Here is a 22,429-nt window from a genome sequence, read left to right as displayed (position 1 = left end):
ATTAGCTTCAACCAGAGCCAGGGCCTTTTCAACACTGGCTCCGGCCTGGTGGAACGCTCTGCCTCATGAGACCAGGGCCCTGCGGGATCTGATTTCTTTCCGCAGGGCCTGTAAGAAAGAGTTGTTCCGCCTGGCCTTTGGCTTAGAATCAATTTGATTCCCTCCCCCCCTTTCTTTTTTCCTTTCTTCTCCTGTGATGAAGCTGCATTTTAATGTTTTGATTGTTTTAATGTTGTATTTTATTCTTGTTTTTTAAGTTGTATTTCAATCAACTTGTTTTTATTATTGGTTGTTAGCCACCCTGAGCCCGGTCTTAGCTGGGAAGGGTGAGGTATAAATAAAATTTATTTATTTATTTATTTATTTATTTATTTATTTATTTATTTATTATTACTTAGAAGGTGTCTAAATCTGATAAGGGGATGAATGATGGACTCATGTTACCACGCAAGATCCCCTCCTTCATGGTGATACGTTGGGGATGTATCTGGAAATGTATTATGGGAAGGGGGGAAGGTCTTAAAAGTCTTAAAAGTCCACAAAACCCCATGCTCGGGGTTCCTACTCCATGCGTGTGTGAACCTTGTTGCAACAATAAAGATCAGGTCTACTGACCGCTGATTTGCTTCTTTACTTGGTTGGAGATTCCTTCTTTTGCTAACCAGGAGAGACCTGCGGGGATTGGCACCCTGACCAGCTGGGCAGCGGAGTAAACCTGCACCCAGAATTTTTCCGTAACAGCACTAAATCACTCAGTTTGTGCAATGAAGAAGAACACAACTCACTGCAGCAAACAATGTGCATTGATGCATTGACCACTGACACGTCAAACACATTTGTAGCCCTGGGTTCCTCCTGGGACTGCACCTGCCTGAGCATCACCTGAACGCCAGTCGTCCATGGGTCTCACTTACCTTGCCCCTCTGTGGGTGAAGTGGCAGGCTGGGGCAAGGCTGGGGTGAGGGCCAGTGTGGTGTAGTGGTTAAGAGCGGTAGACTCGTAATCTGGTGAACTGGGTTCAATTCCCCGCTCCTCCACATGCAGCTGCTGGGTGACCCTGGGCCAGTCACACTTCTCTGAAGTCTCTCAGCCCCACTCACCTCACAGAGTGTTTGTTGTAGGGGAGGAAGGGAAAGGAGAATGTTATCCACTTTGAGACTCCTTCAGGTAGTGATAAAGCGGGATATCAAATCCAAACTCTTCTTCTTCTTCTTGGGGGAAGGATCCCTCGAAGGCACCCTTCCTCGCTCCCTCCTCCCCAAACAGGGCCTTTGACCCCCTAAGTCCAGACTCAATGCCCTGGACTGGCTTCCTCCAGTCCACCTGTAGCATGAGGTTGCCTTCCTCTCCTCTACAACCAGCCCCATCCTTCTGGGGTGAATCGAGCTGAACCCTTGACTAGCCCATGAGGGGGCAGTTGAGTGTCCAAGCAGAAATAATAGGCACTAATGTTTCTAACTTAAATCTTATTTCATGCACACACCCACATTGATTTACTTCCTTGGTATCCAAGACTAAAAGCAGAAGGAAAGCACAAGCACTTTATTTTGAACTTAGAAGTGAATCTAAAGAAGAATGCCTCAGCATTAGCAATTCCCCATTTTTACCTCAGGGTTTTTTTGTATACACTTCCTCCCTTCACCTGGCTATTTTTGCAGCCTTAATCACTAATGTACTTACTATTAGTCTATGGGTTTTTAAAAATTACTGCAGTTAAAGGCAGCTGACAGGGTATCAGCATATCTTCCAAGAGTCCCAATTTTCCAGGGACAGTCCTGAAATTACGAAAGCCACCCTGGCTTCTGCTTTGATCCTGGAATGTCCCTGTTTCTCCCGCCAGTTCTGCCACCACTGAGCTTGGGGAGGAGGATGGGCTGGTGCTTCTCCCGTGCGAAGGTGGAAAGGGACCACCCTGTTGCTTCTCCCCGGCCTCTTCCATGGCCACTGCTGCTGGCCTCCTCCGTTGGGGAGAGGCTGCCACCACTGAGGCCCAGCCCCACATGATGCGCCCCCTCTGAGGGGCAGGCAGGGGGCAGGGAGGGAAGAAAGGGGTCTTGATTACACTGGGCAACAATTTTTTACTTTTTGAATGTTGTCTAGATTTCTACAACTGATTTAGGGTACTTTTGCACTGCTGAATCAGGAAATGGCATCCGTTTTTCTCCATCAGGTCAGGTTTACTGTAAACTGAATGGTGGGCATTGATAAAGGTAAGTACACGTAAATTGCATGTTGCTTCACCATTTTTCAAACTTCAGGGCTTGAACTTCCGTTTCTTGGAACTCCTGGAATGCTCAGCGGCAGGGAGGTCTCTCTTCAGAGTCCAACAGTAGTCAGCCATCATGACTGCGTCCCAGCGACCCTGATACCTGGTCTCCACCTCTTTCATGTCCTGATGGAATATCTCCCCCTGCTCGTCACTCATTGAACCCAGGTTCTCAGGAAACCGGTCCATATGTGAAAATAGGTAGTGCATCTTGACGCTCATGTTGCAGGCCAGGTTTCTGAAAGCAGTCAGCATGTTGTTGACAAGTTCTGCGTAGTTTCTGGCCTTATTGTTGCCAAGAAAGTTCTTCACTACCAGAACAAATGCCTTCCACGCTTCCAGTTCCACTTCGTTCATTGAGTTTCCGAACTCTGGATCTCTGATGAGCTGACGGATCTGAGGACTGTCAAAGATGCCAGCTTTCAACTTCTCCATGGTCAATCCAGGAAAAGCCTGGCACAAGTAAGTGAAGCAGTCACCATCCTTGTCCAGAGCTTTGATGAACTGCTTGATTAAGCCAAGCTTGATGTGCAGCGGTGGGAAGAGTATTCTGTCTCTGTCCACCAGAGGGTTGTTGATGACGTTCCTTTCTTTGCAAGGCACCAATTCCTCCCGCACAGGCCAGTCCTTCTTTGTGTAATGCTGAGCACGGTCCCTACTATCCCACATGCACAGAAAACATGGGTACTTGGTGGAGTACACTGTTGTCCCAACAAAAAGTTCACCATCTTTAGGCCAACACAAATAAACCACTTATGCGGATCATAACCAATTTTCTCCAGCACATACTTCACCGCTTCATAGTTCTCCTTCAGTGTACTCGAGTGAGCCAGGGGTATGGAGGCAAACTGGTTGCCGTTGTGTAGCAGAACACATTTCAGTGATCGCTTGCTGCTGTCAATGAACAGTCTCCAATCTTTGGGTTCGTACTCTGGCACTCCAAGCTTGAGCAGAAGCTGCGCAATACCTGCACAGTACACCAACTCCATCTCTTCCGAGAAAAAACGGAGGTACTCTTGATGCCTGTTGCGGAAGAAGCTGGTGCGAGCACTGTCAGAGAGGAGGTTTTTCCTTCAATCTGGATGCCAACACTTCGGCAGAGTCCTTTGACAAGCTGAGGTCGTGAACTAGATCATTCAACTCCTTTTGGGAAAATGGATGTGGAGCATCATCTTCAAGAACCACTTTTTCTTCTTCATGTCCTTCAACACTGGAGGTATCTCCGTCACTAATGTCAGGAAGTTCTCCGAAGATAGGCACTGGAATTTCATCACAATGAGCTACAGGACGACGTGCTGATTGAAGATCAGGATTAACTTAGTTTTGATCCCCCAACTTTATGCTTTATGGAAGATTTCAAGGTTTTATGACTTCAAACTGATCCCTTTTCGACAATCACCCAGAACTATCGGACCTGAATACTTCTTGTCATTAAAATAATCATTTCCAATCAAAACAATTATTCGACATGGCATTTTACCCCCACCAACTTCTTCTAAAATGCTCCACACAAGCGTACATGTGAACAAAAACGTAAAAAAACGACATGTGGCCGTAGCTCAAAAACTTTTTTTTTTTTGGCAATTAAATTTTTATTCAATTTTCCTTTACTTATATTGGTTACAATCGTATTTGCAAATTTACAGTTTTTGAACCTCCACCAGCACCTCCCACAATCATCCATTTTCTTTATTTCCCCGCATTTTCTATATAATATTGCCGATTTACCATTTGCCTTCACCTCTCTGATTTTTGTCTTGCAATATACCTTGAAATATTACAAAGTCTCTTTAAACCCCACTAGCGTTGTTTGTTTATCACATATTGTTTCCAGATATTCCGCAAACTTTCCCCAGTCCTCGATAAATTTTTGATCTTTCTGATATCTTATTTTTCCAGTCATCTTATCCAATTCTGCGTAGTCTGTGAGTTTCATCCTCCATTCATTTAGAGTTGGCAATTCCTCCTGCCTCCACCTCTGGGCCATTAGTATTCCTGCCGCTGTAACAGCGTACTGAAACAATTTATAGTCCCGTCTTTTTATCTCTAATCCAGTTATTCCTAGCAGGAAGGCTTCTGGTTTCCTAACGAACGAATATTTGAGCATCTTTTTCAGTTCTCCATAGATCATATCCCAGAAACCCTTCACCTTCCTGCAATCCCACCACATGTGGAATAGAGATCCTTCTTTTTCTCTGCATTTCCAGCACCGATTACATGTTTTGTACATCTTTGCCAATTTTGTCGGTGTGATATACCACCTGTACACCATCTTCATTATGTTTTCCTTTAGTGCTGTGCATGCAGTAAATTTCATAGTTTCGTTCCATACCTTTTCCCAATCCTCTAATTGTATATTGTAACCAAAATCTCTGGCCCACCTAATCATGACCGACTTTACTTCCTCATCTTTTGTTTGCCATTCCAAAAGTATTTTGTACATTTTCGAGATTATCCTAGCATCATTATCAATTATTTCTGATTGAAATTTGGACGCTTTTTCTATATAACCCCTTTCCTTAAGATCTTTGTTAAACATTGCATTTATCTGGAAGTAGTGCAACCAGTCATAAACCTGATCTTTAACTTGTTCATATGGCTTCAATTTCCATTTCCCCCCCCCCCTCTTTTACTACGACATGTGGCCGTAGCTCAAAAACTTGACCTGATTGAGCAAAACCAATGTGATTTTTGGATTCGGGCATCAGATTCGTTCTAAATCAACTGAAAAAATGCAGACAACAAATTTGTTGTTGACCAGTGTTATTATTATTATGCTTTGTGCATCCACGTCTAATCTTGCCCCATTCTAAAATGTATTTATTGGTGTGTGCTTTTCTTTTTTGTAAATCTACCAAAGAATAAAATAAGATAAAATGAGGACTGAGGGGTTTTCTCAGGATGGTGGAGGGTGTGTGTGCAGTGTCCCCATTGGTGCAATAGGGGGGTGGCAGCCACCCTTCTTATGATAGGAAATGCTGGGTGGGGGGCACAAAAATGGGAGGTTGAGGAGAGTCAGTTGTGGGGTGGGGAGTGAGAAATGTCCCTATTGTCATCTGGGCTATGTTGGAGGGTATGGATCTGGCCGCAAGCCCCATTGGGAGCTGGGGGCAGGCCTACCCCACTCCTTGAGTGCACAGAGGGTTAATCTGAACCCCACCCCCTCTTTTCAGGAAATGCAGTTGGAGAATGTGATGGCAGGAGTCATAGTGGGAGGCAGGAATGAAGGGATTGAAGGCTTTCATACGATAGGGTAGCAAGCAAAAGGGTTTTATAACAGTTAATACATTCTGAAAACCATCTCAGTCTTCCATCCAGTGATCTAGGGCTTGTCAGGATCAGGAGGCATCAGCTGCCAAATGTCTGGGCATTCTTCAGCCACCATCAAGGTCTCACTCGCTTGATCACAGGGTCCATGGTGGTTGGAGTTGGGGGAAGGCGCTCTGTTAGGTACTTGGATCCCAAGTCATTTAGGGCTTCATAGGCCAGTGCTAACACCTTTAATCGGGCCCAGTAGCTCACTGGCAGCCAGTGCTATGCATACAGAGCCAGTGTCACATTGTCTATGAAAGAATGTCTATGTACTCGTACCTCTGTTAGGTCAGATTCACACCAATACTTGCATCACTTGCACTCTAGCTGATGTCCAGCCTCTTTAATAACCTAGAGCAAGGAGCCTCCTGTACTCCCCTGGCCAGAGAGGTGCCTAGGCATGATTGTACAGTGGTACCTCGGGTTAAGAACTTAATTCATCCTGGAGGTCCGTACTTAACCTGAAACTGTGATGTATGTATGATGTTTCTGGGGGTGGTCTTGATCTACAGGGTGGCAATTTCAAAAGTCTTTATAAGGCCTTGCGCGCCATTTTTCTGGGTTCCTCCTCCTCTTGTAAACAGGATGATGCATTGAGACAGCGCTGTGGTTGTCACGACTGCCATGAAGTCGATAGCTGGCCTAGCTAAGGAAGCATCAACATGGATACTGAAGTCCCCCAGAACTAATATCCTTGGCTTTTCCAACACCATGCCAGGGACCGCCTCTGGCAGCTCAGGGCGGTACTTGAGCTGTGGCGTGGATGGTCTACCAATGAGACCCCAGTCCTGTGTTTGCCTCCCAGCACCAAGTACAAACCATCACATCCAACTCCCAGCTGGTTTACAGCTGGTCCAAGATGGGGTGACTCCCGCTTTCCACAGAAAGATCACGTCCACAGCTTGGGAGTTCTTTTAGACTGGGTTTATCGGGGGAGTCAAGGCCCAAGTCAGCTGAAAGACCCCTTCAACCCACATTGTCCTGTCTGCTCTCAAAGATCTACACAGAGACCATTCTCGTTTTCCTGTCACCAAAGACAGTGAGATTGGAAGAAGAGGAATGTTTTTTTCTGCACAGCTCTGGAACGCCTCACCGGTTGATGTCGGCAAGTCTGGTCGCTGACATGGCTGGGATCCCCCGGGCAATGGGGGACTGAGTCCCCTGCCCCCAAAGGAGAGTGGGTAGCCATGCGGTCTACCGCATCTCCTCCCCACTGTGAAGTGGGGCGGATTTTCCGTTTCACAATGACTTACCATATTTTTTGCACCATAACACTCACTTTTTTCCTCCTAGAAAGTAAGGGGAAATGTCTGTGCGTGTTATGGAGGGAATGCCTACGGGTGGCAGGGGGGATCTGCTGCAGTCGTGAGCAGAGGATCCATGGTTCCCCTTCCTTCCCTCCTCCATGGCTTGCTTTGAAACAGCAAAGCGGGAGAAGACCCTCTGAGTGGGGAGGAGAGAGGGACAGAGAGCCTGCTTGCTTTAAAGGAGCAAAGCGGGAGAGGAGGGGAGCCGCTTACATGAGTGTAAGCGGCTCCTGTCCGGTTGGCTGCTTTAAAGCAAGCAGGCTCTCTGTCCCTCTCTCTTTCCCACTCAGCTCGCTACATAGCAGCAAAGTTTTTCAGCTCGATAAGCCGGGGATGAAGAAGAAGAAGAAGAGTTTGGATTTGATATCCCGCCTTTCACTCCCTTTTAAGGAGTCTCAAAGCGGCTAACATTCTCCTTTCCCTTCCTCCCCCACAACAAACACTCTGTGAGGTGAGTGGGGCTGAGAGACTTCAAAGAAGTGTGACTGGCCCAGGGTCACCCAGCAGCTGCATGTGGAGGAGTGGAGACGCGAACCCGGTTCCCCAGATTACGAGACTACCGCTCTTAACCACGGAGAATGAGCGGAGAAGAGGGAGAAAAGCAGAGCCTGCTTGCTTTAAAGGAGCAAAGCGGGAGAGGAGAGGAGCCTTCTCCCCTTATACCCCTCTTCTTCATTATTAACAGCATCCTTCTCCACACACCCCACGTGTGCTCCTTGTCCCTTGAGTGCTTTTCCTTCCCTCCCCACTTAAAACGTGGTTACAAAGCACGGAGCCACATGGATCCTAGGATTTTTGCACTGGGTCACCCCAAATTCACCATCAGATCACATAGCATGTCCATGGCTACAGTTTGCACCAAAAAAATCACGCACCCACTGTTGCCTGGGGCCGCAGTGGTGCAAAAACGTGGTTACAAAGCATGGATCCACATGGATCCTCAGGATTTTTGCATTGGGCTACTCCAAACTCACTGTCAGATCACATGTCTGTGGCCACAGCATGAACCACAAAAATCATACATCCACTGTTTTGTTTAGAATATATATATTTTGTTTTCCTCCTCTAAAAACTACGTGCATGTTATGGTCGGGTGCGTGTTATAGAGCGAAAAATACGGTAGTTCTCCCTCTCGCTATTTCTGATTGTGGGTGACAAGAGATATAACAGACTCATCTAGAAACTTTTTTATTTCCACAGCTCACATATGAAGACAACCACACATGTCCATATATGACTGGTCAAAGAAGCAGAGAAGCATAAGCATAAGCAACATGTGAAAACCCAAGCATAGTGTAGGAGTCCCAGGGTTTTTTTAACAGACTAAACCAAAAGACAAAATGACAAAGGTTTCCACTGCCCTTATTCCTTGGGGCAGCTCCTCTTTTTAACCCTTGTCCCTCGCTTTCTTTTTTTTTAACTGTCCCTGTTTTACATTTGTGATTTTTTAATGACATCATTTAAAAGCATTATTAGCTTAGAGGACGACTCACCAAGCAGTATGGCTAAATAAATAGACCAATTTGTAAAAATTTGAAAATCAATGCAATTTTTTCCCGCCAAAAACCCCAAAACATTTTGGCTCTTTTTTATTTTTTTCAAGATGTATAACATCGCCTTTTAGAGGAGGCACCCAGAACTGTACATATTATTCCAAGTGCACTTGCGGCACAGATTTGTACAACTCATTATGTACAGCAGGGGCAGTCAACCTTTTTATACCTACCACCCACTAATGCATCTTTCTTGAGGGTAAAATTTCCTTACCGCCCACCAGTGTTCGATAGAAGGAGGATTCAGCTTGTGCCGTAGAACCCCTTACTGCCCACCTAGAACCTTGAAACGCCCACTAGTGGACGGTTTTATGTCCAGTCCTTTTCCTAATGATCCCTAGCATGGAATTCACTTTTCTCACAGCTTCAGCACACTGGGCCGACATCTTCATCAAGCTCTCCACCACGAACCCACGGTCTTGTTCCTAGTGAGTCAGCACCAGTTCAGACCCCGTTAGCATATTTGGGAAATCAGGATCTTCTGCTTTAGCCTACACTGCATGAGCATTAACATGGAAAATGCAGTTCACCCAGTTTTGGATCTCCATAGAATCCCTATTTCTTCTAGCCACCCTACCAATTTGGTGTCATCAGCAAAGCTGGCTATCTCCCTGCTCACTCCTAACTCTAAATCACTTTTTAAAAAACATGGGTTCCGGTACTAATACTTGGGGGACCTTGGGGCATTGGGAGAGGTGGTAGGTCAGGCATAGGCAAACTCGGCCCTCCAGATGTTTTGGGACTACAACTCCCATCATCCCTGACCACTGGTCCTGTTAGCTAGGGATGATGGGAGTTGTAGTCCCAAAATATCTGGAGGTCTGAGTTTGCCGATGCCTGACCTACCACCTCTCCCAATGCCCCAAGGTCCCCCAAGTATTAGTACTGGAACCCATGTTTTTTTAAAAGTGATCTAGGCTGAGTTTGCCTGTGCCTGTGGTAGGTCTTCAGTTTCTGTTTTCTCCCCTCCCACTGTGGAATTGCATCTTAGCCCCACCTGGTGGGGATGCAGGAGAGGGCCTTCTTGGTGGCTGCTCCCAGAATTTGGAACTCCCTCCCTAGGGAAGCCAGACTAGCTCCCTTCACGTTGTCCTTCTGCTGGCAGGTGAAGACTTTCTTGTTCCAACACACTTTGGGAAACTGATTGCTTCTAATGAAAAGGCTGGTGCTGTGCTATTTTAATTTTTTTTAAATAACACACACACACACACACACACACACAAACAATATATGTACAGTGCTTTTTTCTGGACGGACACACACACACACACACACTTGATGGGGCTAGAACCCGGCAATGTGGTCATGTCACATGTGCATGCTGCAACATGCTGACATGTCACACACACGCCACACAACTTGCATGTGTGGTGCGCACCTGATGTGCTAACATCCCCACAGAATATTGAGGGGCCCCAGTCCCCTCCTTGGCCCCTTGGCCACCCTGATGGTGCCCCTGTGTGTGTATATATAGATAGATAGTCTTAATCCTATCAATTCTTAATTGTTTTTAATGATTGCTTTTTCTATGTTTTAGCAGTTCTTTTTTTAATTATCTATAAGCCACCTTGAGTCCCGTAACGCAGAAAGGTAGGGTTTAAATAAACAAACAAATTAATAAAAGCATTGTTTCTCTGCTTTAAAGGAAAAGTATATTTATATGGCCATTGATGTGTATCTGAAGAAGTGTGCATGCACACGAAAGCTCATACCAAGAACTAACTTAGTTGGTCTTTAAGGTGCTACTGGAAGGAATTTTTTTTATTTTTATATGGCCAGTTTAGCAAACACAAGTTGAACCTTAAACCCTGTGCAGTGTTTAGGGGTTACAGCAGCAGGACAGCAGCTGTGTTACAAGAATCGAAAGAATCTCTTCCCATCAGTGGCGTCTTGAAGGTTTGGCATAAAATAAAACAGGGCCAACATGTTGGCAACTAGATAACGAAACAAATGTGGAAAGGCAAACAAAGGCATAATTCTCTACTCATTGTTTCAGCTCCTTTTTATTGTATTGTATCAGAGCAACCAGCCATCACACAATTTCAGGGAACAATGCACTGGGATCAGTGCTTTTTTCCTGGGGGTACGCAGGGGGACGCATACCCCTAAACATTTTGTGAGTCTAAGTGTGGCCTCATTGAGGGGCAGTATTTCAATATGAGTAGGAAAATGAGGGTATTCATATATATATATATATATATATATATATATATATATATATATATATGCAGGTTTTGGTGTCTTCGGGTGTCTTCCCGTGTAAGAGTTGGGGTGTCTAGGCGACGTTTCGACGAGGTCTCACTCGTCATCTTCAGGCTGGTGCTTTCGGCTTCTTGTTACTGGAACAGAGCAGGATCTCAGTGTTTGAGTTCCTATAAATACTGTTGAGGGGGTGTGGTGTATAGCCTCCGACGTTCTGGGCAGAGAGGAAGTTCCCAGGTTAGTGTGCCTTTTCTTCTTTTGTTCCTTAATTACTTGAGGGATATCTTGAGTGATTTCTTGAGTGATATTCTGAGTACCACTTAGGAGGGTCATTAAGTGTGGATTAGTTGCTAAAGCTTTCGTGTCTTGACCTCTTGAGCTTGTGAAGAGTTTTTCTGAGAAGATGGCTGTACTGCACTTAGTTGTGCTCTGGCTTGGCTTCGTGTATAGGGGCGAGCTGTGGTTTTGTGCCCTGTGCCAGCCAGATCTGTGTAGGGATTGCAGGGGGGTGCAGCATCCGGAGGTGCCACTATGGTTTGGCTACTGGATGGTGTCTGTAATTTATCTGTGGAGAGGGTCTGGGTTTGGGTCTGGTGTGGTTGATTGGTGATGGCGTTCTGTGTGCCTCTGGTTCTGGTGTCGGTTTTTGTGGGGAGGGCTAATTTCCAGATGTCTGGCAGGCGGGACGTGTCGTCACGCTTGTTCATGTTGTGAGGGTGTTTCTCTATCTCGATGGCTTCCATGATTATTCTCTTGTGGTGATGTTCCATGTTAAAGAGCAATTTGGAATCTGCAAAATTAATTTCGTGTCCTGTTTCTTTCATGTGTTGGAAAAGAGAGGAAGTTTTTTCTTCTTTTTTGACGGCATTCTTGTGTTCTGCGATACGTGCATTTATTCGTCTGTTTGTTTGTCCAATGTACGTGGCTGGGCAGACTTTGCAGGGTATTTCATAGACCCCTTGGTTTTCCAACTGGATTTTATCTTTGGGGTTTCTGAGGATATTGGCTATTTTTTTGTTGGTGCAAAAGGCTGTTTTGATATTGTGTTTATGGAGGATTTTGCTAATTTTATCTGTAGTGCCCTTGATATAAGGAAGGAGGGCCATGCCATTGTTTTCTTCTGTGTCTTGGTTTTTGGGGGGTGTTTCTTTTTGGATTAGCTTCGTAACCCTGTTTTGCTGGTATCCATTGGCGATTAACACATTTGAGAGATTCTGTAACTCAGTTGTCAAGTGGTCTTTGTCAGCCAGGCGTTTGGTTCTGGAGATGAGAGTCTTGGCTACGGAGTTTATTTGTGCAGGGTGGTGGTGTGATTGTGCATGTAAGTAGCGGTTGGTGTGTGTTTTTTTCCGGTAGATAGTGTGTCCTAGGGAGCCATCAGGTTTTTTGTAGATTAGGACGTCAAGGAAGGGAAGTTGGTTGTTGGCTTCTATTTCCATAGTGAATTGTATTTTGGGGTGTAGGCTGTTGAGATGTGTGAGGAAGCTATCTAGTTTTTCTTTCCCGTGTGGCCAAATTACAAAGGTGTCGTCAACATATCTGAGCCAAAGTTTGGGTTTGTGTTCTGACTTGTCTAAAGCATTGGTTTCAAAGTGTTCCATGTACAAATTTGCGATGACCGGTGAGAGGGGTGATCCCATAGGTGCTCCTTCTATCTGTTTGTATCTTTGTCCATTGTGGATGAAGTACGTGTTGGTTAGGCAGTGGTTGGTCAGGTCCAGGATGTATTCGGGGGGATTGTATTTGTTTTGAATGGCTGTCAAGGCTTCATTAATGGGCACTTGTGTGAAGAGAGATACAACATCGAAGCTCACAAGTAGGTCATCGGGATGTAGGTTTTGCTTCTTTATTGTTTCTATGAACTGGAAGGAGTTAGTAACGTGTGAAGCGATGGATTCTGCATAGGGCTGAAGTTGCTTAGCGAGAAATTTAGCGAGATTTTGTAGAGGTGAGCCTATGGAGCTGACTATTGGTCTGAGTGGTGTTCCTTCTTTGTGTATCTTGGGGAGACCGTAGAGTTTGGGGCATCTGGATGATTTTTCTCTGGGGATGATTCTTAGCTGGATTTCTTCACTGATAGGAGAGGCTTTTATTTTGGATTTGGTGGTTTTTTCCAGATAGGTGGTGGGATCTGTTTTTATAGGTTGGTAGGTAGGGTCTTGGAGTAGATTTGATAGTTTTGCTTGGTAGTCCGATGTGTTCATCACAACAGTGGCATTACCTTTGTCTGCTGGGAGAATGATTATGTTGTTGTCTTTCCTCAGGTTGGTGAGTGCTTTCTGTTCTTCTTTGTGTAAATTGCTTCTGGGTGGTTTGCTGGAGCAGAGGATGTTGGTGACTTCAAGTCTGATTTTATTGGCTTCATCTGGGTTGATTTTGGTTAGGCTAGCTTCGACTCCGCATATGATGTTTTCCGTGGGGATGCGTCTCGGGGCGACTGCAAAGTTGAAACCTTTGGAGAGTACTTTGGTTTCAGTTGAGGTGAGGATCCTGTCTGATATGTTATGTACTGTTTGTTTCATGGGTTGTTGTGGAGGGTGGCTGGGCTTCTGGCGTTTCTCTAGTTTGTGGAGTTTGTTGGTGTGTCTGTCTGTCTTATGTGAGGTCTCAGTTTCAGCTCTCCAGACGGCTAGTTGTTTGCATTTGTCCCAGAGTGCAGGGTGGATTTTGTTACAGAGTTTGAGGTGAAGAGTGAGCAGATCTTTGTTGGTTTGGTTTAGTAGGTATCTTTTCTTATGTATTTCGTTTCTGATTAGGGATAGTTCAGTTCGTTTCAGGATCCTTTCGGTAGCTGGGGTTTTAGAGTGGAATTTAAGTTGGAAGCATGTGGGAATTAAGTTGTTGTCTCGGCAGTTGCGTAGGAACAAGAGATCACATAAGATGGTGGCTCTTCGGATTTCTAGTTTCTCGTAGGTTCTTGTCAGCTGGAAGGTTTCCTCCCCGTAGAGGTGAGATATTTGCTTTCGTAGATTTTCACGGGTACAGGAATGCAGGTTTTGGTGTCTTCGGGTGTCTTCCCGTGTAAGAGTTGGGGTGTCTAGGCGACGTTTCGACGAGGTCTCACTCGTCATCTTCAGGCTGGTGCTTTCGGCTTCTTGTTACTGGAACAGAGCAGGATCTCAGTGTTTGAGTTCCTATAAATACTGTTGAGGGGGTGTGGTGTATAGCCTCCGACGTTCTGGGCAGAGAGGAAGTTCCCAGGTTAGTGTGCCTTTTCTTCTTTTGTTCCTTAATTACTTGAGGGATATCTTGAGTGATTTCTTGAGTGATATTCTGAGTACCACTTAGGAGGGTCATTAAGTGTGGATTAGTTGCTAAAGCTTTCGTGTCTTGACCTCTTGAGCTTGTGAAGAGTTTTTCTGAGAAGATGGCTGTACTGCACTTAGTTGTGCTCTGGCTTGGCTTCGTGTATAGGGGCGAGCTGTGGTTTTGTGCCCTGTGCCAGCCAGATCTGTGTAGGGATTGCAGGGGGGTGCAGCATCCGGAGGTGCCACTATGGTTTGGCTACTGGATGGTGTCTGTAATTTATCTGTGGAGAGGGTCTGGGTTTGGGTCTGGTGTGGTTGATTGGTGATGGCGTTCTGTGTGCCTCTGGTTCTGGTGTCGGTTTTTGTGGGGAGGGCTAATTTCCAGATGTCTGGCAGGCGGGACGTGTCGTCACGCTTGTTCATGTTGTGAGGGTGTTTCTCTATCTCGATGGCTTCCATGATTATTCTCTTGTGGTGATGTTCCATGTTAAAGAGCAATTTGGAATCTGCAAAATTAATTTCGTGTCCTGTTTCTTTCATGTGTTGGAAAAGAGAGGAAGTTTTTTCTTCTTTTTTGACGGCATTCTTGTGTTCTGCGATACGTGCATTTATTCGTCTGTTTGTTTGTCCAATGTACGTGGCTGGGCAGACTTTGCAGGGTATTTCATAGACCCCTTGGTTTTCCAACTGGATTTTATCTTTGGGGTTTCTGAGGATATTGGCTATTTTTTGGTTGGTGCAAAAGGCTGTTTTGATATTGTGTTTATGGAGGATTTTGCTAATTTTATCTGTAGTGCCCTTGATATAAGGAAGGAGGGCCATGCCATTGTTTTCTTCTGTGTCTTGGTTTTTGGGGGGTGTTTCTTTTTGGATTAGCTTCGTAACCCTGTTTTGCTGGTATCCATTGGCGATTAACACATTTGAGAGATTCTGTAACTCAGTTGTCAAGTGGTCTTTGTCAGCCAGGCGTTTGGTTCTGGAGATGAGAGTCTTGGCTACGGAGTTTATTTGTGCAGGGTGGTGGTGTGATTGTGCATGTAAGTAGCGGTTGGTGTGTGTTTTTTTCCGGTAGATAGTGTGTCCTAGGGAGCCATCAGGTTTTTTGTAGATTAGGACGTCAAGGAAGGGAAGTTGGTTGTTGGCTTCTATTTCCATAGTGAATTGTATTTTGGGGTGTAGGCTGTTGAGATGTGTGAGGAAGCTATCTAGTTTTTCTTTCCCGTGTGGCCAAATTACAAAGGTGTCGTCAACATATCTGAGCCAAAGTTTGGGTTTGTGTTCTGACTTGTCTAAAGCATTGGTTTCAAAGTGTTCCATGTACAAATTTGCGATGACCGGTGAGAGGGGTGATCCCATAGGTGCTCCTTCTATCTGTTTGTATCTTTGTCCATTGTGGATGAAGTACGTGTTGGTTAGGCAGTGGTTTCAACTTTGCAGTCGCCCCGAGACGCATCCCCACGGAAAACATCATATGCGGAGTCGAAGCTAGCCTAACCAAAATCAACCCAGATGAAGCCAATAAAATCAGACTTGAAGTCACCAACATCCTCTGCTCCAGCAAACCACCCAGAAGCAATTTACACAAAGAAGAACAGAAAGCACTCACCAACCTGAGGAAAGACAACAACATAATCATTCTCCCAGCAGACAAAGGTAATGCCACTGTTGTGATGAACACATCGGACTACCAAGCAAAACTATCAAATCTACTCCAAGACCCTACCTACCAACCTATAAAAACAGATCCCACCACCTATCTGGAAAAAACCACCAAATCCAAAATAAAAGCCTCTCCTATCAGTGAAGAAATCCAGCTAAGAATCATCCCCAGAGAAAAATCATCCAGATGCCCCAAACTCTACGGTCTCCCCAAGATACACAAAGAAGGAACACCACTCAGACCAATAGTCAGCTCCATAGGCTCACCTCTACAAAATCTCGCTAAATTTCTCGCTAAGCAACTTCAGCCCTATGCAGAATCCATCGCTTCACACGTTACTAACTCCTTCCAGTTCATAGAAACAATAAAGAAGCAAAACCTACATCCCGATGACCTACTTGTGAGCTTCGATGTTGTATCTCTCTTCACACAAGTGCCCATTAATGAAGCCTTGACAGCCATTCAAAACAAATACAATCCCCCCGAATACATCCTGGACCTGACCAACCACTGCCTAACCAACACGTACTTCATCCACAATGGACAAAGATACAAACAGATAGAAGGAGCACCTATGGGATCACCCCTCTCACCGGTCATCGCAAATTTGTACATGGAACACTTTGAAACCAATGCTTTAGACAAGTCAGAACACAAACCCAAACTTTGGCTCAGATATGTTGACGACACCTTTGTAATTTGGCCACACGGGAAAGAAAAACTAGATAGCTTCCTCACACATCTCAACAGCCTACACCCCAAAATACAATTCACTATGGAAATAGAAGCCAACAACCAACTTCCCTTCCTTGACGTCCTAATCTACAAAAAACCTGATGGCTCCCTAGGACACACTATCTACCGGAAAAAAACACACACCAACCGCTACTTACATGCACAATCACACCACCACCCTGCACAAATAAACTCCGTAGCCAAGACTCTCATCTCCAGAACCAAACGCCTGGCTGACAAAGACCACTTGACAACTGAGTTACAGAATCTCTCAAATGTGTTAATCGCCAATGGATACCAGCAAAACAGGGTTACGAAGCTAATCCAAAAAGAAACACCCCCCAAAAACCAAGACACAGAAGAAAACAATGGCATGGCCCTCCTTCCTTATATCAAGGGCACTACAGATAAAATTAGCAAAATCCTCCATAAACACAATATCAAAACAGCCTTTTGCACCAACCAAAAAATAGCCAATATCCTCAGAAACCCCAAAGATAAAATCCAGTTGGAAAACCAAGGGGTCTATGAAATACCCTGCAAAGTCTGCCCAGCCACGTACATTGGACAAACAAACAGACGAATAAATGCACGTATCGCAGAACACAAGAATGCCGTCAAAAAAGAAGAAAAAACTTCCTCTCTTTTCCAACACATGAAAGAAACAGGACACGAAATTAATTTTGCAGATTCCAAATTGCTCTTTAACATGGAACATCACCACAAGAGAATAATCATGGAAGCCATCGAGATAGAGAAACACCCTCACAACATGAACAAGCGTGACGACACGTCCCGCCTGCCAGACATCTGGAAATTAGCCCTCCCCACAAAAACCGACACCAGAACCAGAGGCACACAGAACGCCATCACCAATCAACCACACCAGACCCAAACCCAGACCCTCTCCACAGATAAATTACAGACACCATCCAGTAGCCAAACCATAGTGGCACCTCCGGATGCTGCACCCCCCTGCAATCCCTACACAGATCTGGCTGGCACAGGGCACAAAACCACAGCTCGCCCCTATACACGAAGCCAAGCCAGAGCACAACTAAGTGCAGTACAGCCATCTTCTCAGAAAAACTCTTCACAAGCTCAAGAGGTCAAGACACGAAAGCTTTAGCAACTAATCCACACTTAATGACCCTCCTAAGTGGTACTCAGAATATCACTCAAGAAATCACTCAAGATATCCCTCAAGTAATTAAGGAACAAAAGAAGAAAAGGCACACTAACCTGGGAACTTCCTCTCTGCCCAGAACGTCGGAGGCTATACACCACACCCCCTCAACAGTATTTATAGGAACTCAAACACTGAGATCCTGCTCTGTTCCAGTAACAAGAAGCCGAAAGCACCAGCCTGAAGATGACGAGTGAGACCTCGTCGAAACGTCGCCTAGACACCCCAACTCTTACACGGGAAGACACCCGAAGACACCAAAACCTGCATTCCTGTACCCGTGAAAATCTACGAAAGCAAATATCTCACCTCTACGGGGAGGAAACCTTCCAGCTGACAAGAACCTACGAGAAACTAGAAATCCGAAGAGCCACCATCTTATGTGATCTCTTGTTCCTACGCAACTGCCGAGACAACAACTTAATTCCCACATGCTTCCAACTTAAATTCCACTCTAAAACCCCAGCTACCGAAAGGATCCTGAAACGAACTGAACTATCCCTAATCAGAAACGAAATACATAAGAAAAGATACCTACTAAACCAAACCAACAAAGATCTGCTCACTCTTCACCTCAAACTCTGTAACAAAATCCACCCTGCACTCTGGGACAAATGCAAACAACTAGCCGTCTGGAGAGCTGAAACTGAGACCTCACATAAGACAGACAGACACACCAACAAACTCCACAAACTAGAGAAACGCCAGAAGCCCAGCCACCCTCCACAACAACCCATGAAACAAACAGTACATAACATATCAGACAGGATCCTCACCTCAACTGAAACCAAAGTACTCTCCAAAGGTTTCAACTTTGCAGTCGCCCCGAGACGCATCCCCACGGAAAACATCATATGCGGAGTCGAAGCTAGCCTAACCAAAATCAACCCAGATGAAGCCAATAAAATCAGACTTGAAGTCACCAACATCCTCTGCTCCAGCAAACCACCCAGAAGCAATTTACACAAAGAAGAACAGAAAGCACTCACCAACCTGAGGAAAGACAACAACATAATCATTCTCCCAGCAGACAAAGGTAATGCCACTGTTGTGATGAACACATCGGACTACCAAGCAAAACTATCAAATCTACTCCAAGACCCTACCTACCAACCTATAAAAACAGATCCCACCACCTATCTGGAAAAAACCACCAAATCCAAAATAAAAGCCTCTCCTATCAGTGAAGAAATCCAGCTAAGAATCATCCCCAGAGAAAAATCATCCAGATGCCCCAAACTCTACGGTCTCCCCAAGATACACAAAGAAGGAACACCACTCAGACCAATAGTCAGCTCCATAGGCTCACCTCTACAAAATCTCGCTAAATTTCTCGCTAAGCAACTTCAGCCCTATGCAGAATCCATCGCTTCACACGTTACTAACTCCTTCCAGTTCATAGAAACAATAAAGAAGCAAAACCTACATCCCGATGACCTACTTGTGAGCTTCGATGTTGTATCTCTCTTCACACAAGTGCCCATTAATGAAGCCTTGACAGCCATTCAAAACAAATACAATCCCCCCGAATACATCCTGGACCTGACCAACCACTGCCTAACCAACACGTACTTCATCCACAATGGACAAAGATACAAACAGATAGAAGGAGCACCTATGGGATCACCCCTCTCACCGGTCATCGCAAATTTGTACATGGAACACTTTGAAACCAATGCTTTAGACAAGTCAGAACACAAACCCAAACTTTGGCTCAGATATGTTGACGACACCTTTGTAATTTGGCCACACGGGAAAGAAAAACTAGATAGCTTCCTCACACATCTCAACAGCCTACACCCCAAAATACAATTCACTATGGAAATAGAAGCCAACAACCAACTTCCCTTCCTTGACGTCCTAATCTACAAAAAACCTGATGGCTCCCTAGGACACACTATCTACCGGAAAAAAACACACACCAACCGCTACTTACATGCACAATCACACCACCACCCTGCACAAATAAACTCCGTAGCCAAGACTCTCATCTCCAGAACCAAACGCCTGGCTGACAAAGACCACTTGACAACTGAGTTACAGAATCTCTCAAATGTGTTAATCGCCAATGGATACCAGCAAAACAGGGTTACGAAGCTAATCCAAAAAGAAACACCCCCCAAAAACCAAGACACAGAAGAAAACAATGGCATGGCCCTCCTTCCTTATATCAAGGGCACTACAGATAAAATTAGCAAAATCCTCCATAAACACAATATCAAAACAGCCTTTTGCACCAACCAAAAAATAGCCAATATCCTCAGAAACCCCAAAGATAAAATCCAGTTGGAAAACCAAGGGGTCTATGAAATACCCTGCAAAGTCTGCCCAGCCACGTACATTGGACAAACAAACAGACGAATAAATGCACGTATCGCAGAACACAAGAATGCCGTCAAAAAAGAAGAAAAAACTTCCTCTCTTTTCCAACACATGAAAGAAACAGGACACGAAATTAATTTTGCAGATTCCAAATTGCTCTTTAACATGGAACATCACCACAAGAGAATAATCATGGAAGCCATCGAGATAGAGAAACACCCTCACAACATGAACAAGCGTGACGACACGTCCCGCCTGCCAGACATCTGGAAATTAGCCCTCCCCACAAAAACCGACACCAGAACCAGAGGCACACAGAACGCCATCACCAATCAACCACACCAGACCCAAACCCAGACCCTCTCCACAGATAAATTACAGACACCATCCAGTAGCCAAACCATAGTGGCACCTCCGGATGCTGCACCCCCCTGCAATCCCTACACAGATCTGGCTGGCACAGGGCACAAAACCACAGCTCGCCCCTATACACGAAGCCAAGCCAGAGCACAACTAAGTGCAGTACAGCCATCTTCTCAGAAAAACTCTTCACAAGCTCAAGAGGTCAAGACACGAAAGCTTTAGCAACTAATCCACACTTAATGACCCTCCTAAGTGGTACTCAGAATATCACTCAAGAAATCACTCAAGATATCCCTCAAGTAATTAAGGAACAAAAGAAGAAAAGGCACACTAACCTGGGAACTTCCTCTCTGCCCAGAACGTCGGAGGCTATACACCACACCCCCTCAACAGTATTTATAGGAACTCAAACACTGAGATCCTGCTCTGTTCCAGTAACAAGAAGCCGAAAGCACCAGCCTGAAGATGACGAGTGAGACCTCGTCGAAACGTCGCCTAGACACCCCAACTCTTACACGGGAAGACACCCGAAGACACCAAAACCTGCATTCCTGTACCCGTGAAAATCTACGAAAGCAAATATATATATATATATATATATATATATATATATATATATATATATATATATATATCACTGCCTGGGATCATTGAGTTTCATATCGGACAACAATCAGGAAAACAAAAAAGGCATATGAGGAAAGAAGGAAATGAAATCAAATGAATATAATAGAAAAGAAGCTTTGCAAATGTATCCTTTACTACAAACCTGCTAACATAATTTTTGTTTTTCAGAATGGTATGATAGTACATTAATCTCTAGTAGCCAGGCTTCCTTTTGAATTTTAACAATAACAGCAAAACACACGGAAGACTCAGTGCTAGGTCCTATCCAGGGAGAATTGTGAGGTTATAATAAAAGTTTCTATATGCTCCCTTACCTGGTTGGACTCTGTCCCAACGCCTCACCAAAGGTTTAGGTGAGAGTTCCCCTTTTACAAAGCAAAGCTCTATTTCCCTCAAGGGAGCAGGCCGCTTGCCGTTCAGAATCCATCAGGAGGAGTCTAGTAAGCATTGCAGTAGAAAAAACGTGTCTTCCTCTTTTGAAACCAAGATATGCCAGTCGATGGAAATATCCTTAGAGGGAATTCAGAAGAACAAAGAAGGAGCACAACCCTCGCCTTCACCAGCTTCGCAAACGGACTGCTGCACCCAATTTGGAGCACAGTATCCAAGAAAGCAATGCAATGGCATCATTTCTCAGAAGAATCAGAATCACCCAAGGAGCTGCTTGGAACTTTGGAGACAGAAAAGGTATCAACAGAAAAAGTACCAACAGCTGCCATCTAGTGGGAGGTCTGCAGTATTGTGAAAGGAATACACAACAAGCTGACAATTTGCTAGCAGGCTAAGAAGTTTGGTGTATGAAGACCTGCACAGCTTGGGATCAGGATACCTGAAAGATCGTCTCACCCCTTATATACCCGATTGATCACTGTGCTCTTTAGGCAAGGGCCTCCGGCTGATATCATCTTATTAGGAATCTGCACAATGCAGGAATCGGGTCTTTAGTATTGTGACAGCTACCTTTTTGGAATCCCCTCCCTCTCTGAGTATTTGACAGGTGCTTCCTCTGTTGTCTTTTCGGCTCCTACTGAAGACCTGCCTTTTTCAACAAGTCTTTAAAGCTAGAGCTTTCCCAGTCCGCACTGGAATTGCTTTTAACATGCTTTTAAAGAAGGCTTTAAATGTGTGTGTGTGTGTCCCGTTTAATTGCTTTTTGGGAGGAAAGGACTATATTCTAGTTGGGAGGGACCCCAAGGGTCATCTAGTCCAACCCCCTGCACTGCAGGAATCTCAACTAAAGCATCCATGGCAGATGGTCATCCAACCGCTGCTGGAAAACCTCCAAGGAAGGAGAGTCCACAACCTCCCAAGGGAGTCCGTTCTACTTTTGAACAGCTCTTATTGTCAGAAAGTTCTTCCTGATGTTTAGTCAGAATCTCCTTTCTTTTCCCTTGAAGCCATGGGTTCGAGTCCTACCCTCGGGAGCAGGAGTAAACAAGCTTGCAGTCTGAAAGCAGCACCAGCGAACACCAGCTATATTTCCTGGATTTATTTCTGTTCCAGGCATAGGATGAATAAGTGAACATGACTGGTAATGTCCTCTCCCACTGAAATTCTCAGGCCTCCCTACTCACGAATGTTGGCAACTTGTTGCTCCCTCTCCCTCTTATTGCAACGGAGTAAGAGCTATTTATACAGTGGTACCTCA

General features: G+C 45.0%; 1 protein-coding gene across 2 annotated transcripts in view; it reads right to left on the bottom strand.

Annotated features, from left to right (window-relative positions):
* The window catches only part of LOC310701958 (C-type lectin domain family 2 member B-like), a 32,820-nt gene extending 11,430 nt beyond the window's left edge, over window positions 1–21,390 (bottom strand). Inside the window, exon 1 of one of the 2 annotated variants that reach the window (XR_014523131.1) lies at window positions 21,096–21,382. The gene's annotated coding sequence lies outside the window, so the exon portion shown is untranslated. Of the gene's footprint in view, window positions 1–21,095 lie in introns of both variants that reach the window. The other variant, XM_083493528.1, reaches the window with a different exon arrangement.
* Window positions 21,391–22,429: the final 1,039 nt, after the last annotated feature.

Source organism: Podarcis liolepis (assembly GCF_965112155.1).
Source record: "Podarcis liolepis genome assembly, chromosome: 2".
NCBI lineage: Eukaryota > Metazoa > Chordata > Lepidosauria > Squamata > Lacertidae > Podarcis > Podarcis liolepis.
Note: the sequence above shows the minus strand (reverse complement) of the source record. Positions and strands in the feature narration are given on the sequence as shown.